The 14,249-nt window shown below is 42.2% G+C and overlaps 1 protein-coding gene across 6 annotated transcripts in view; it reads left to right on the top strand.

Annotated features, from left to right (window-relative positions):
• The window catches only part of LOC136389453 (oocyte-secreted protein 2-like), a 52,827-nt gene that overhangs the window by 15,552 nt on the left and 23,026 nt on the right, over nucleotides 1-14,249 (top strand). The window lies entirely within an intron of this gene.

The following is a 14,249-nucleotide window of genomic DNA, read 5'->3' as shown; positions in this document are numbered from 1 at the left end:
ATAGGAGGTTTCTTGCTCACATCTCCGCACAGAAACAATAATTGATGCATCCATCCTTGGACCAAAGTTTCTGTAAGAACTTCAGGTTCTGGGTAAGAAGTTGCAGATCCCCAGTGAGCCACTGAGGAAAGCCGGATTGGGAAGGCGCACCAAAGGAGACAGCCTTGTAGTCAAACAAGCCAGAGCACGGCATCAGCGAACTCAAACTTTTCTTCCTGGCCTGACATTTCCCTGGCTATATCCTGAGAAGGCAGGTTCACTGACCACGGTCCTGGCTGCAGACCCAGAAACAGCCTTACGTAAGTCCCTTTTTTTTTTTTTTTTGTATTTTTCCGAAGCTGGAAACGGGGACAGTCAGACAGACTCCCGCATGCGCCCGACCGGGATCCACCCGGCACGCCCACCAGGGGGGGAGCTCTGCCCACCAGGGGGCGACGCTCTGCCCCTCTGGGGCGTCGCTCTGTTGCGACCAGAGCCACTCTAGCGCCTGGGGCAGAGGCCAAGGAGCCATCCCCAGCGCCCGGGCCATCTTTGCTCCAATGGAGCCTCCGCTGCGGAAGGGGAAGAGAGAGAAAGAGAGGAAGTAGAGGGGGAGGGGTGGAGAAGCAGATGGCGCTTCTCCTGTGTGCCCTGGCCGGAATCGAACCCGGGACCCCCGCACGCCAGGCCGACGCTCTACCACTGAGCCAACCGGACAGGGTCACATAAGTCCTTTTTTAACCTCATGAGTCTCAGTTTCCTTATCAGTAATAGTTCTTTCCTAGGGTTTTGTGAGGATTTTATGAGTTGCTGTAAAGGTGCTTAGAATAGTATGCAGCACACAACAGGCAGTGCATAATTCTTAGCGTTTATTGACTCGATAACCATGAACTCAGTTGGATCTACCTTCAGTCTGCTTGTCAGACCTGCTACCTGACTCCCTCAACCACTGATCTAACCAGTCCCCGGTGACAAACAATCCACCTTCTGGAAGTCTGCTGCTCTGATCGAAATGACCATGATTTCTGTACCTCCACAGAATAACTTCCAAATTTTCATTTTAGCCACCTGTACCTTCCTTCAAGTCACTTTCCATCTAACTCCTAGAGCAGAATTTCCCAAACTTGATTAATATGTAGACCCCATCTAAGGAAAAGGCAAGTGTGGCACACAGTACCCTAGGACTTGGAGTCTAGGAAAAAGTTTTGATATTTTTTTCTTGCAGAAGAGATATTTTATTGTCCTGATAATGTTTTACAAAGTTATTCAGATCCTCAGAAAATTGAAAATATGTCTGTGACTTGGTGGGCTCTGAGTATTATTTCACAACTGCAGTGATCTTTAAAACCATAATTTGGATTATTTGCTTTCTGGTTAAAATCTTGAAGGCTTGCATTGTATTTTGAATCAAACTCCATATTTTATTTTATCTTTATTTTTTTAAAAAAGATTTTATTTATTTATTTGAGAGAGAGAGAGAGAGAGAGAGAGAAGAGCAGGGGATAAATGGAGCAGGAAGTATCAACTAGTAGTAGTTGCTTCTTGTATGTGATTTGACCAGGCAAGCCCAGGGTTTCGAACCAGCGATCTCAGCATTCTAGGTTGACACTTTATCCACTGCACCACTCCATATTTAAATGTGATCTCCAAAAATCTATACCTTCTGACCCTTGCCTGTTTCTCCTGCATTTATTTCACTATCTTGCACATCATTCTCCAGGCTCACTTTTTCAGTGCCAGTGTGCCAAGTTCCCTCCTGCCTCAAGGCTTATTTGCATGTCTAGTTTTCCTCTCCTGAATGCTGGCTCTCAGGTAGTGCTGCTTCCTGTCCTCTCAAATAGCCCACTCATCCTTCCGCTTAAGTGTCACTTATTTGGGGCTGCTCTCTCTGCACACTCAGACCTGTCCCCCTGCCACCCACTCTCTAGACACACCGTACTTTCCTTTGTAGCACTTCTGAGAATCGCAATTGTTTACTTGCAGAATTATTTCTTAACTGTGTTTGTATAACATACGTCTCCCTGCCAGACCGTGAGTCCCTCAAAGGGAAGCGTCTTTCTTCTTTACCATTGTATCTCCTGCAGTACCACGCTGAGTGCCTGCCACATAAAAGGCTGTCAAATGTTTGCTGAAAGGAGCCACCTCAGATCCAGAGCCAAATGATTAATTGGTAACACCCGATGCCAGGGCAGTTCCCGGAGCTTTCCACCTGAGCAATCCTAACCGATATCTTACCTCCACCGGACCCTCGGACGTGCTGCCAGCTAGTTACTCCCCTTCACTTCTGTTGCTTGGCCATTAATCACTACCCCACTCCACTGTGTAACCCTTCCACTGTTTAACCGCCACAGGTAACAGAACTTTCCCCCTGCAGTGAGAGATACAGCCAAACTCAGTCCTAGGTAGGCTGAGGCTGTTCGTCCTCTCGCTGCTGATGCCACTACAGTCTCAGCTCATCCCCGACGAATAAATACATTTCTTAAAAACTCATCAGCCCTTGTGTGCCGCTCCTCTGGCGACCTAACAGTCATGGTAGATAGTCTCACTGGAATAAATACTAGAACAGGGGTCCCTAAACTTTTTACACAGGGGGCCAGTTCACTGTCCCTCAGACCATTGGAGAGCCAGACTATAAAAAAAAACTATGAACAAATCCCTACGCACACTGCACAGATCTTATTTTAAAGTAAAAAAAACAAAACGGGAACAAATACAATATTTAAAATAAAGAACAAGTAAACTTAAATCAACAAACTGACCAGTATTTCAATGGGAACTATGCTCCTCTCACTGACCACCAATGAAAGAGGTGCCCCTTCCGGAAGTGCGGCGGGGGCCAGATAAATGGCCTCAGGGGGCTGCATGTGGCCCGCAGGCCGTAGTTTGGGGACCCCTGTACTAGAAGGTTATACAGGAGCAAACTAGAAAAGTAAGTGATCGGGGTGGCTTCCAATCAGGATTGCGAGAGAATTCAGGATTGAAGCGTCTGGAGTCTGGAGTCAAGGTCATTCAAATATTACATATGTGAGCGTCATCTATTCATCATTTCCTTATCTAACCAAGCAGATCCACTTTGAGATAATCTACACTCCTTTTCTTTTGCCTCTCTCTGCGCTGATAAGCAAGATTTATATAATTTTGTTGTTTGCTTGACTTATTGAAGGTGAATGTTGAGAAATGAGCCAAGCACTAAAATTGGGTCCAGGAAAACCCAAGTTTTCCCAGGCTTATCAGCAGAGCAAGACAGGGTCCTAAGGGTTCCCAGGTGATCAGGAGATATGGCCCAACACACATCACTCTGAGCCAAGCACAAATGGCCTCAGGTTGGCTCCTGTGAATGTGGAGACTGGAACAAGAGTTCGAGTGGAGGCAGATATACCATGTATCTATGTACAAGTTATGGAACAATGGAAGAAACTGTTAAACAAGGTATGTTCTGTCCTCCTGTTTTGACAAAGCAACTCTCATAATGCGGCAGAAAGCCAGGTGTTAATTTGGAATTCTCCGAGTCCTCAGAACTCCATTCTGGAACTTTTCCACGTGGTAAGTGAAGCATGCACCGGGTACGAGAACAGACGTCGGAGACTTTCAGGAGTATAGATGTTTCTTTATTGGCCAGTTTAACCTGCGCAGGGGCGAATTCCCAGGTGTCCGGAGACACCGTACCCACAAGGAGCTACAAACGGGAATCGCGCCTGGCGCTTACAGCTAGGTCCTTATATATCCTACGTAAGCAAGCATTATACAGAAGCAGATGTGGCAGTTACCTGTTCGCTAAGGGGGGTCTCACACACAGCATAGCAACAGGGGCTGGGTCTAGCTCATTGGCGAATTTCAAACATAAACTTCTGATAAGGGTCTCTGACCAATGGAATGCAAACGTTTGTCTTCCTTTGTTCTCAGCCTTACAGGGTCCCTATCATTACCTCCCTGTCTCTGCTCCTACACTCTGGCAATCCCAGCACACTTTCCTGAATCTAACATTTTGATCTTTTCTTGATCCTTACAGTAAGCACCATCATCCGTCTCTGCTCCACGGTACCCCTACTCACAGCCTACGGCCCAATTTCTCCTCTCCTTCAACCCCACTCTGAATGTGTGTGGATGACACATTCAGGCTCTGTTTATATTTTTAGCAGGCAAATGCGCCTTGGCCGCCCAGCGGGAGCAGGCTACACATAATTGGGGAGACAGATGCAGGAAGAGTTGTGCAGGCTTTGGATGTGATCTGAGAGCTGTTTGGGCAGGGAATTCTGGGGCTTGTCTCCCTGATCCAAAATATCTGTTCCTTTAAGCGAAGGGCACAGTGGAGAAGGCCAGTGTGAGGCTGTCTAAAGCATGGATCCCTGAGCAGAGGCCCCTCCTTTCCATGTCGGAGGGTGACACAAAATGACAGGGTGGCTATTGATTTATCTCCTCTTTTTATTCCTGTTTTAATTTGTGGGCGTCTAGAAGAGGCTAAATCTGGGAGTTAGGAGTAAAATGCTCCAGTGAGTGAAGGTCACTTTTTCTCTTTATGGGAAGATTCTGTTCAGGGTGCTGATTCTGGGATTTGTCCCAACATCATGCTAGTTACACTGGTGTCTCGGTTCTTCTTTTTACTTTAATTTTTATTTATTGATCTTTTAGAGAGAGAAAGAGAGAGAGAGGAAAGAGAGATATATATAGAAAGACATCAGTTTGTTGTTCCACTTATTTATACATTCATTGGTTGATTCTGGTATGTGCCCTGACCGGGGATTTGACCTGCAGACTCAGTGTATCTAGACGATGCTCTAACCAGCTGAGCAATCTGGCCGGGACCTGGTCTCTCTGTTCTTAGGTCGTTCCAGATCCTCAAAAGACCATGACTACTAGCACAAGTGCTTTACAGTGTTTCTGTCATGGAGATGTTGGAAACACTAAGAGCATGTATGAAGCAAAGTAAAATTGGGATTTCCATTTGTATTCCTTATGGATTCATCAAAGATAACATTTGTTGAGTAGCCTCGGCACATCCGATTTCTTATTTAAAATTATGATCTTACACTTCAAATCAAAGGACACCGAGGACTTTTAGTGCTGACTTTTTTTTAAAGCCTCTTTCATAAGAATGAAAAGTGACATGAAAATAACTGAAGGAGAATTGGAGGCCTGCCTGGCTCCCTCCGTCATCCGCAGTCCCGAGGACCACTGCTCACGGCTTCTCGAAATGTGTCTCCATGAAGCAGGCAATTGTTGACAATGCATATTCCTGGGTCCTGTCCCCCGAGGCTAGACTCTGCGAATTCGTGTTTTTGACAAGACACTGCAGTGATTCATACATAGAGCTTCCCCTACAACAGACCCTGGAGTGGGGCTAAAACATTCTCTTTTTAAGACAGTATTCCAGGTAATGTTGATAATCATTTCAAAGTTAGGGAGCCGTTTAACAGGGTTCTCTCTACAGGGATAGTATCTGAGTCAGTGGTTCTCGAAGTGTGCTCCTGGCACCAGTAACATCCACGTCACCTGGGAACTTCCAGAAATGCAAATTCTCAGGCTCCACACCAGCCCAAATAAGAGTTCCCAGGGTGTAGTCCAGGAACTCTTATTTCTTTCTTTTTTTTTTTTTTTTCATTTTTCCGAAGCTGGAAACGGGGAGGCAGTCAGACAGACTCCCACATGTGCCCGACTGGGATCCACCCGGCATGCCCACCAGGGGGCGATGCTCTGCCCCTCTGGGGTGTCGCTCTGTTGCATCCAGAGCCATTCCAGCGCCTGAGGCAGAGGCCAAAGAGCCATCCCCAGCGCCCGGGCCATCTTTGCTCCAATGGAGCCTTGGCTGCGGGAGGGGAAGAGAGAGAGAGAGGAAGGAGAGGGGGAGGGGTGGAGAAGCAGCTGGGCACTTCTCCTGTGTGCCCTGGCCAGGAATCGAACCCCGGGAACCCTTATTTCAACAAGCCCGGCAGGTGATTTTGACGCTGCTCAAAATATCTCCCTGAATGTCATTCTGCAACAACTTATCAACAGGCATTGACACTCCTGAACGTTTTGTTTTCCCAGGAACTTCGGGGTTCCTGGAGGAGTCACAAGTCTCAAAGATGTGCCGGAGGCATTTTATTTGCCCCTCTGATTGTGGTACTGAAGTGATCATGAGAATATTCGGATTCAGGAGAGAGAAAGAAGTCTTTCTTAGAATATTAGAGAAATGGCCACTTTTATAAAGAGTTTTTATTTTGTTTTTTGTCCTCATTATTTTCTAGATATTAAGCAATTTGGATCAGGGAAAACCCAATACATATTCCTGAAAAAAATAAAAGCAATCAACAAAAAGTAATTTGCCAATGCAGTCAGCTGGGTGTGGCATCGGCTATAAAATCACCCAAAGCCGGTCAGGCGCTTCCAAGTTCCTGTATTTTTCGAAGGTCTTTGGTTGGGAACTGATGATCAAAATCACAAAGGATTTGGGCAGGTTACAATGATCTCGTTTTTTGTGCATGATTTTGGCTTTTTCTGAGCAAGAGTCAGGTACCTGTTTTATTGTTTGAAGGTGTATTTCTTAGCGGTTGCTGGCTGTTAGTTACTACCATTGGCTGCTTAGAATGGAAGTGACTTGCCATTCCATTTTTCTAACTTCTGTAGTAGTAATGTTTTCTCTTCCCTTTCCCACCCTCCTCCCAAATAAGTGATTTATTCAGTTGATCTTATGTTGAGAAAGAGCTAATTTTATTCTTCCTTCTCGAGATAGGTATTTCCCATTGTGTGGCTTACCCTCCCATCACCCCACATGGGAAAAATGATTTCCATACTTAAAAATTCAGACTGCTCTTCCATGTGCCACCACGCTCTCATAATCCAGCCACCTACCTCTGGCCCTCCCTGTCCCCTCCTAAGTGAGTGCATGTTAGTTCCAAGTCCGGTTGTGGAAACAAAGCACTTTATTCTTTCTCTTCTCACCTCTTGGTTTTCCTGAGTCCTAAAGTTCTCTTTTAGTGTCTTGTTGTATTTGCAACCCACTTACTTTGTCTGTGTGTTCTCCTTGCGCCTCATTTTAATCTTTTCTCACATGAACTATTTTTTTCTTTATTAAAAGAGTCACTGGATAGAAGTACTACCTAGAAAGTAAACTTGATGTTCATTTTGTTATTTCTACTATTTCCTTATCATGAAAATGTAAGTGATGGACAGCTTGTTTGTAAGACGTGTCTTTGCCCGTCTATCTGAACACTTAGAATTTATTCCCGGTAGTAGAGTTAATGGGGCACCACAGCTGTGGATAATGATTTGAGTTGACAGGCTCACCAGACGTGAGTAGGCTTTAATCTGAGACAGTCTGCATTTTGCAGATACAGGGCAGGAGACACAGCAGGGCCAGATCTTCCTGTCATGGGCAGAGTCAGCAGTTGCTCAAATAGATGGTTTTCTTTGTCTCTTTGCCCACAAAAAGTGTGTTTGGCTGCTATGAATGAGGGCCAGAAGCTACAGAGAAGGGGGGCTTCAGTCTCCCACTGATCACTTCGACCAGCCTCATCAGTGGACCCGCCGGTACCCGCTTGCGGATCCCCCAATCTGGGAGCGGTTCTACACAGCAAGCCGAACAGGGACAGTGAGTATCCCGCACTTACCTGAGCTCTGTAGGCTTTTGTTTTTCCTAGTTGGAAACATTTTAATTAAATGGGCCAAATAAAACCCACATTTTCAAACCATAAGATGTTAATACATTCAACAAAAATTTGTATTATCTTACTGCTGTGAATTTAAGGAGTAATAATTCAGATTCATTTTGATGAGATGGGTGAGATGAAGTCGCAAGAGCTGGGAGTGAAAAATTAACAACAGGTGAGGTTCACACGGGCCTGTTCACCGACCACCTTCCTCCCCTCCTCCCAGCACGTTCTCACGTTCACCTTTTAGAGAAAGTTATTTTGTGCACATTACTATAAGAGATGTGTGGCGTTTGGAAAACGTAACCTATTGCATCTCTCATCTCTCAAGGGTCTTCCAGGGGGTATTTTTTTGTTTAGTAAGAGGCCATGCTCAAAATTTCTGATTGTACCTAGGACAATCGTTTTGTCTGTGTGCATGAGCAAGCAATCAGGTATTGAATAAGGGGTATGTCTATGAAAGCAGCAGAAAAACCAGGTTAACGATCAGAGCATATTATAAACCTGTTTTTGAGTCTGTAAGTCTGTCAGTCAAGGAAATTTCTAGATGCAAGGCTCAAAGCTTCTCTTGCTGGAATGAAGGCAGGCAGTGTCAGTCATTTTTTTCAGTCCGCAGTTTCGGTGTCTTTGATGATGTCATCAGGCGTTCTGGAAAATTCTTCATGGCTTACATCATTGTCAGTCACTGAGAATTTTTTTAAAAGTAGGAGCTGTTGTGGTAATTTCTCAAGTTTATGTTATGTCTTCAGCTGCAATTTGCAATTGCAAGGCTCAGAAAAGAAAAGTTTTAGTTCTCAATAACTCCAAGTTAAAGCATGAAAGAAAAACGCAACATTTGTTCAAAGGGTTAGAGCCAAATATTTATAAAAACTAGAGAAATTCAAGGTCCCATCCAGTTTATAAGTGAAAAATAAAACTTTAAAGACAATGAACTGAACTAGAGTCTAATATCTACAACTATGTATTGTAGATTCTCTGGAAATATAATGTCTCTCCCTAAAATCACCCTCATTTTTCTTAAGATGGTCAAATTAAGACTATTTACTGGATAAGTCAAGCTTCAATAAATTTGGTTGGATTATTTGCATAAATGTGACAAGAATATTCATTGATCATAGAGGCAATTTTAGGTCTGCTTTGCTGGAATTTCATAAAGTATCTCCAGATGGAACTTTAATTAGCTTCTTGGGGCTAAGAAGCCAAGCCACATAGTGGGCAGACTTTGCCTGGAGTACCTATAGATTTGAGTGGATTTCTCATGTTTGAGGACCCCAGAAATGTCTTGAGGTTCTTTCTTTGCCATCTCTCAGGAAAGCAACCTTTGTTTCTTACCTGGTAAGACTGATGTGAACTGTCTAAGCAAGGTACTGAGCTGGTTTCCCAAGGGGCTTAATCAACCTGCAAAGTCAATCTTAATTTCTTACAACTTTCTGGTGACATCCAAATCTATCCATATCTCTTTTAAACATGACATTTCAGTCAAAGTCTTGGTAATAAAAACCAGTTTCCAGTTGTGTCCTGTTATAAAAGAAACAGATTCTTATTGAATTTATGCAAACAACCATATTGCCAATAAAATAATAGTACTCATTACAAGTTTCCAAATTCGGGAGGTATCAGGTAGGGAGAAAAATATAAATGTTTCAACATTGCTTGCAATCGTATAATTTACCAAATTGCTTTGAGGGAAAACAAGTTTCCTTACATCAGGAAAACAGAAAATTTAAAAATCAAGAAGATTTTAAGCAAACAGTTATAAAAATTATTATCATTTTCAGTTCATTCAGTCCATTTTAAGTGTTGTTTATTCTGATCATTTGCCAATAATTTTCATGAATTCATTTGTTCCTTAGATTCCCATAAATTTTCATTCAGTATGATATGAAAACTTATTCTTAGAAATAGGTAATTTAGGAGGGCAAGGGGAGTGTGGTGGGGAACAATGGTGAGGGGAGGAGGTATTTGGGGGAACACTAGAATCTATGTACACACAATAAATTAAAATAAAATAATTTAGAATAAGTCAGAATCCATTCCATGGGTCTTTAAGAAGATGAAACATTTGCATAAAGCACTAGAGCAAAACAATGACTGTCTGTAAATGACAACTTAAAATGATATGGTTGTAAATCTGATTATAATGAAACTGAGAAAGAACTTTGCTTTTCTGTAACATTCTAGACTCTTGGAGATTTTTATATAATCTTCAAATCATCCATTTTTGTAACATATGTATACATGTACAACATAATTATTTTTTATTTAACAAAGCTTCCCATGTAATTTTAGCCTACCAAATAGGCCTAATTAGTTTAAATTTTCTTTTTTATAAGGAAAGAGAGAAACCAAGGAGATAGAAGACCTGTACTTAGAATACTACAAGGTACTGAAGAAAGAAATCAAAGAAGACACAAATAAATGGAGGCATATACCATGTTCATGGATAGGAAGAATGAACATTATCAAAATGTCCACACTACTCAAAGCAATCATTCCTGTTAAAATACCAATGGTGTATTTTGCAGAACTAGAACAAATAATCCAAAAATTTATATGGAACCACAAAAATCCCTGAATAGTCTCAGCATCCTGAGAAAGAAGAATAAAGTCAGGGGTATCATGCTACCTGATATACAACTAAACTGCATGGCCATAGTAAACAGGAGCTCCAAGATAGCAGCAGAGTAGGTAAATGTCATACTTACCTCCTCCCAGGACCAAATTGGAATTACAAATCAATATAGAGCAAGCAACCTGCATAACTAACTGAATACTAGCCGAAGAGAAGTCTTATAACCAAGGATTTACAGAATAAGCCACGTCAAGACTGTTAGGAAGGACAGAGATGTGAAAAGAGCTGGCCCCAATCCCACAGGCAGTGGCCAAGATTCCAGAGGGATATCTCAGTTGTAGGGGGTTCCCCCTAAGGAGTGTGAGGCCCCATCCCCAAGTCAGACTTCCCAGCCCAGAAACCCAGATCCAGGAAGAGGCACCCACATAACATTAGGCTGTGAAAAGTGGCAGGGTTTCTGTCTGCCAGGGAGAGATGGGAGTCTGCCAGAGACACAGACACCCTTCCACAGGGCCAATGTATAAAATCTTACAGCCACTCACCCTGGGCTCTGACAGAGGCAGGGAAGAGTAGACTATAGTCATGCAAGAAAAGACTGGGGCCTATGGCTACAGGGGAAGAGCTGAAGGGACAGCCACCAAGGTCCCTGTGCTGAGCCACCCTCCCACACTACAGATGCCAATATTCCTTGCTGGAGTACTGCCCTCCTTAGGGCATCAGCCTGGGGGAAAGCAATAGGACCACAATTTTTATCCCAATCTTTTTCTTCTTCTTCTTCTTTTAACAGTGTCCATAAGATGAACTTCTTCTATGTTCTGGGCTGTGGTTCAACTGACACTATTTGGTTAAGATCACTTTTTGCATTGTGAGTCAGTGTCATTGAGAATTGGTTGTCTTGAACCGATATAACTGAGAAGAGATATGAGTTTAATTACCTTGTCACCAGGTGTGGGATTCAGAAAGAGGTCAGAGCTGTGACCATTTCAAATAATAAACTAAACCCCTGCCCCTAGTCTTACCTTGCAATGGCACTGTGCTTAGAGTCAGTGCAAGATAGGTGCAGTCAGGGCTAAAGATGAAGAACCTGCTCATTTTATGAAACTTGAGATTGGTACTTTTCGGATAAAGACCAATGGGACCCAGGATTTTGTCTTGAAGAGCTCATGGCCCGTTACGGGAGAATACATTGATGTATATATTATCATGACTTTTCAAGCACTCATAAGTTATTTTTAGTTCTTCTATCTCCTAAAATCTAGGAACACTGGGAAAAGGTATCATTTCTAATTCTCTTAGTAAGTAACTGAACTAAAGAACTACCAATTTACCACAGGTCATGTAGCTGTCTAACAGAGGAAGGACTAGATCCTGGTAAATTGAGATTTACCTTTTTCCTTTGAAGAAGGAGGCAATGGATATTGGGTTGTTTATATTTTTATTATTGAATTGTGTGAGTTCTTTATATTTTTGGATATTAATGATTTTGGGACATATGATTTGCAAATGTTTTCTACCATTCAGTTGGTTGCCTTTCTATTTTGTTGATAACCTTTTTTGACCTACAGAAATTTTTTCATTTGATGTAATTCCACTTGTTTATTTTTACTTTTGTTGCCTTTACTGTTGGAATCAAATTAAAAAAGTCATTGCTGAGACTAATGTCAAGAAGCTTACTGCCCATGTTTTCTTCTAGGAGTTTTATGGTTTCAGATCTTACATTAAACTCTTTGATTCATTTTGAGTTAATTTTTGTGTATGGGATAAGATATTGGCCCAGTTTCATTCTTTTGCATATGGTTGTTCAGTTTTGTTTTGTTTTTTGTTTGTTTGTTTTGGTTTTTTTTGTATTTTTTCTGAAGCTGGAACGGGGAGAGACAGTCAGACAAACTCCCGCATGCGCCTGACCGGGATCCACCCGGCACGCCCACCAGGGGCAACGCTCTGCCCACCAGGGGGCGATGCTCTGCCCCTCCAGGGCGTCGCTCTGTCATGACCAGAGCCCCTCTAGCGCCTGGGGCAGAGGCCAAGGAGCCATCCCCAGCGCCCGGGCCATCCTTGCTCCAATGGAGCCTTGGCTGCGGGAGGGGAAGAGAGAGACAGAGAGGAAGGAGGGGGAGTGGAGAAGCAAATGGGCGCCTCTCCTATGTGCTCTGGCCGGGAATGGAACCCGGGTCCCCCGCACGCCAGGCCGACGCTCTACCACTGAGCCAACCGGCCAGGGCCGGTTGTTCAGTTTTTTCAGCACCATTTATTGATGAAACTGTCCTTTACACATTGTATATTCTTGGCTCTGTTGTCATAAATTAATTGACCATATATGCATGTTTTTATTTCTGGGCTCTCTCCATTTTGTTCCATTGATCTGTGTGGCACTTTGCTATTATTTTATTAAAGAATTATGTGTCCATATTTATAAGGTGAATTGGTCTGTTAGTACTTTTTCTTATGTATTTGGTTTTGGTATCAGGTTAATACTGCTTTTATAGAATGAGTTGAGTAATGTTTCATCTTTTATTTCTTGGAAGAGTTTGTGAAGCATTGGTATTGATTCTTTACATGTTTGCTTCACTTTACCAGTGAAGCCATGTAGGCCTGGACTTTTCTTTGTGTGTAGTGCTTGATTATTAATTTGATCTGTTCACTTGCTATAAGTCTTTTCAGATGAGCTCATGATGAGTTAAGTCAAATAAAGACTAGTATTTCAGAGAAACTGGTAGACAGGTCAAATAATGACAATTCTCTGGAGATGGGACTTTTAGGAAGTTCCAAAGTGTTATGTTCTCTTTGAGTTTGTTAGGCTGTTGGTTTTCCTGGCTATCATGGATCTGGGGAGATGGGAACTGGTATAGACTGAGTTAAAATATTCCAAAGGTCATTGTTCTTACTGAGACTTCATAATTTTTCTTGAGTACATGCTCCTTGGATCATTGCATACCTTAGGTTAATTTCTAGAGTTTTGAAAAAGTTGAATTTGATAATTTCTGCTTGTATTTTATTTATTTATTTATTTTTGAAGTAGCTTTTTGGTGACTTACTCTGCCATACTAGAAGTTCCTATTGAATATAAGAAACAAGCAGCAGATAGTATCTACTTACCACAATTTATATGCAACTTATAGACTCTTGACAGAAATAACAATTAATAGCAACACAATGGACACATAACCATGTCAATGAATGTTGAATTTCTATTAAATGTCCTTGTGAACATTTTATTTACATGAGAATACTTATTGTATAAATTAACAGATTGAAAAATGGTAATCCAGTATGACATTTTTAAAAACAATAAGTAAAAGAAAAATATATACCTGTGTTTACAGATGTTATCCCTGTTAGGATTACAAAGATTTTTACTTTGCCATTACATAGTCTTTTTGAATGTCTCCATAATGAGAATGTGTTCAGAAAACACAAACCACCAATTATGGTTTCAAATAAAAATGGCTCTCTGTCTAATCCTTCCAAAAACCTGGGACCTAGCACTGTGGTAATATTTGAAGGTCAAATCTCAGAACAAATTTATTAAGTTGAAGTTGTAGCCCTTGTTTCTAACCTGGCAATTCATGACTTCAGTTTCCACAAATGCTAACTTGTGGCACTGATGGTCTAGGGCCCGAATGGGTGTTTTCTTGATGGTCTCTGTGGAAGCAGTCTCTTCAGAGACTTTAATATAAAGTTCTTACATATTTTTAATTGAATTTATTGGAGTGACATTGGTTCACAAATACATGCAGGTCAACAAAACATCATCTACATATTGCATTGTGCACCCATTGCCCCAAACAAAGTCTCTTTCTGTCCCCATTTCCGCCTCCTCTGTCCATCTCCAGCAACCCTCCACACCTCCTCTCCCTCTGGCTGCCACCACACTGTTGTCTGTGTCTCTGTGTTACATAGATATGTTTCTTGGCTAGTCCCTTTACCTTCTTCTACCCAGTCCTCCCTCCCTTTCCTCTGACAGCTATCAATGCTCCATATATCCACGCCTCCGTTTCTATTTTGTTCATCAGTTTATTTTGTTCATTAGATCCACATGTAAGTGAAATCAGTATGGTATTTGTCTTTCCCTG

The sequence above is a fragment of the Saccopteryx leptura genome, chromosome 1 (genome assembly GCF_036850995.1).
Source record: "Saccopteryx leptura isolate mSacLep1 chromosome 1, mSacLep1_pri_phased_curated, whole genome shotgun sequence".
In the NCBI taxonomy this organism is placed as follows: domain Eukaryota; kingdom Metazoa; phylum Chordata; class Mammalia; order Chiroptera; family Emballonuridae; genus Saccopteryx; species Saccopteryx leptura.
This window is presented reverse-complemented; position numbering and strand designations above follow the sequence as displayed.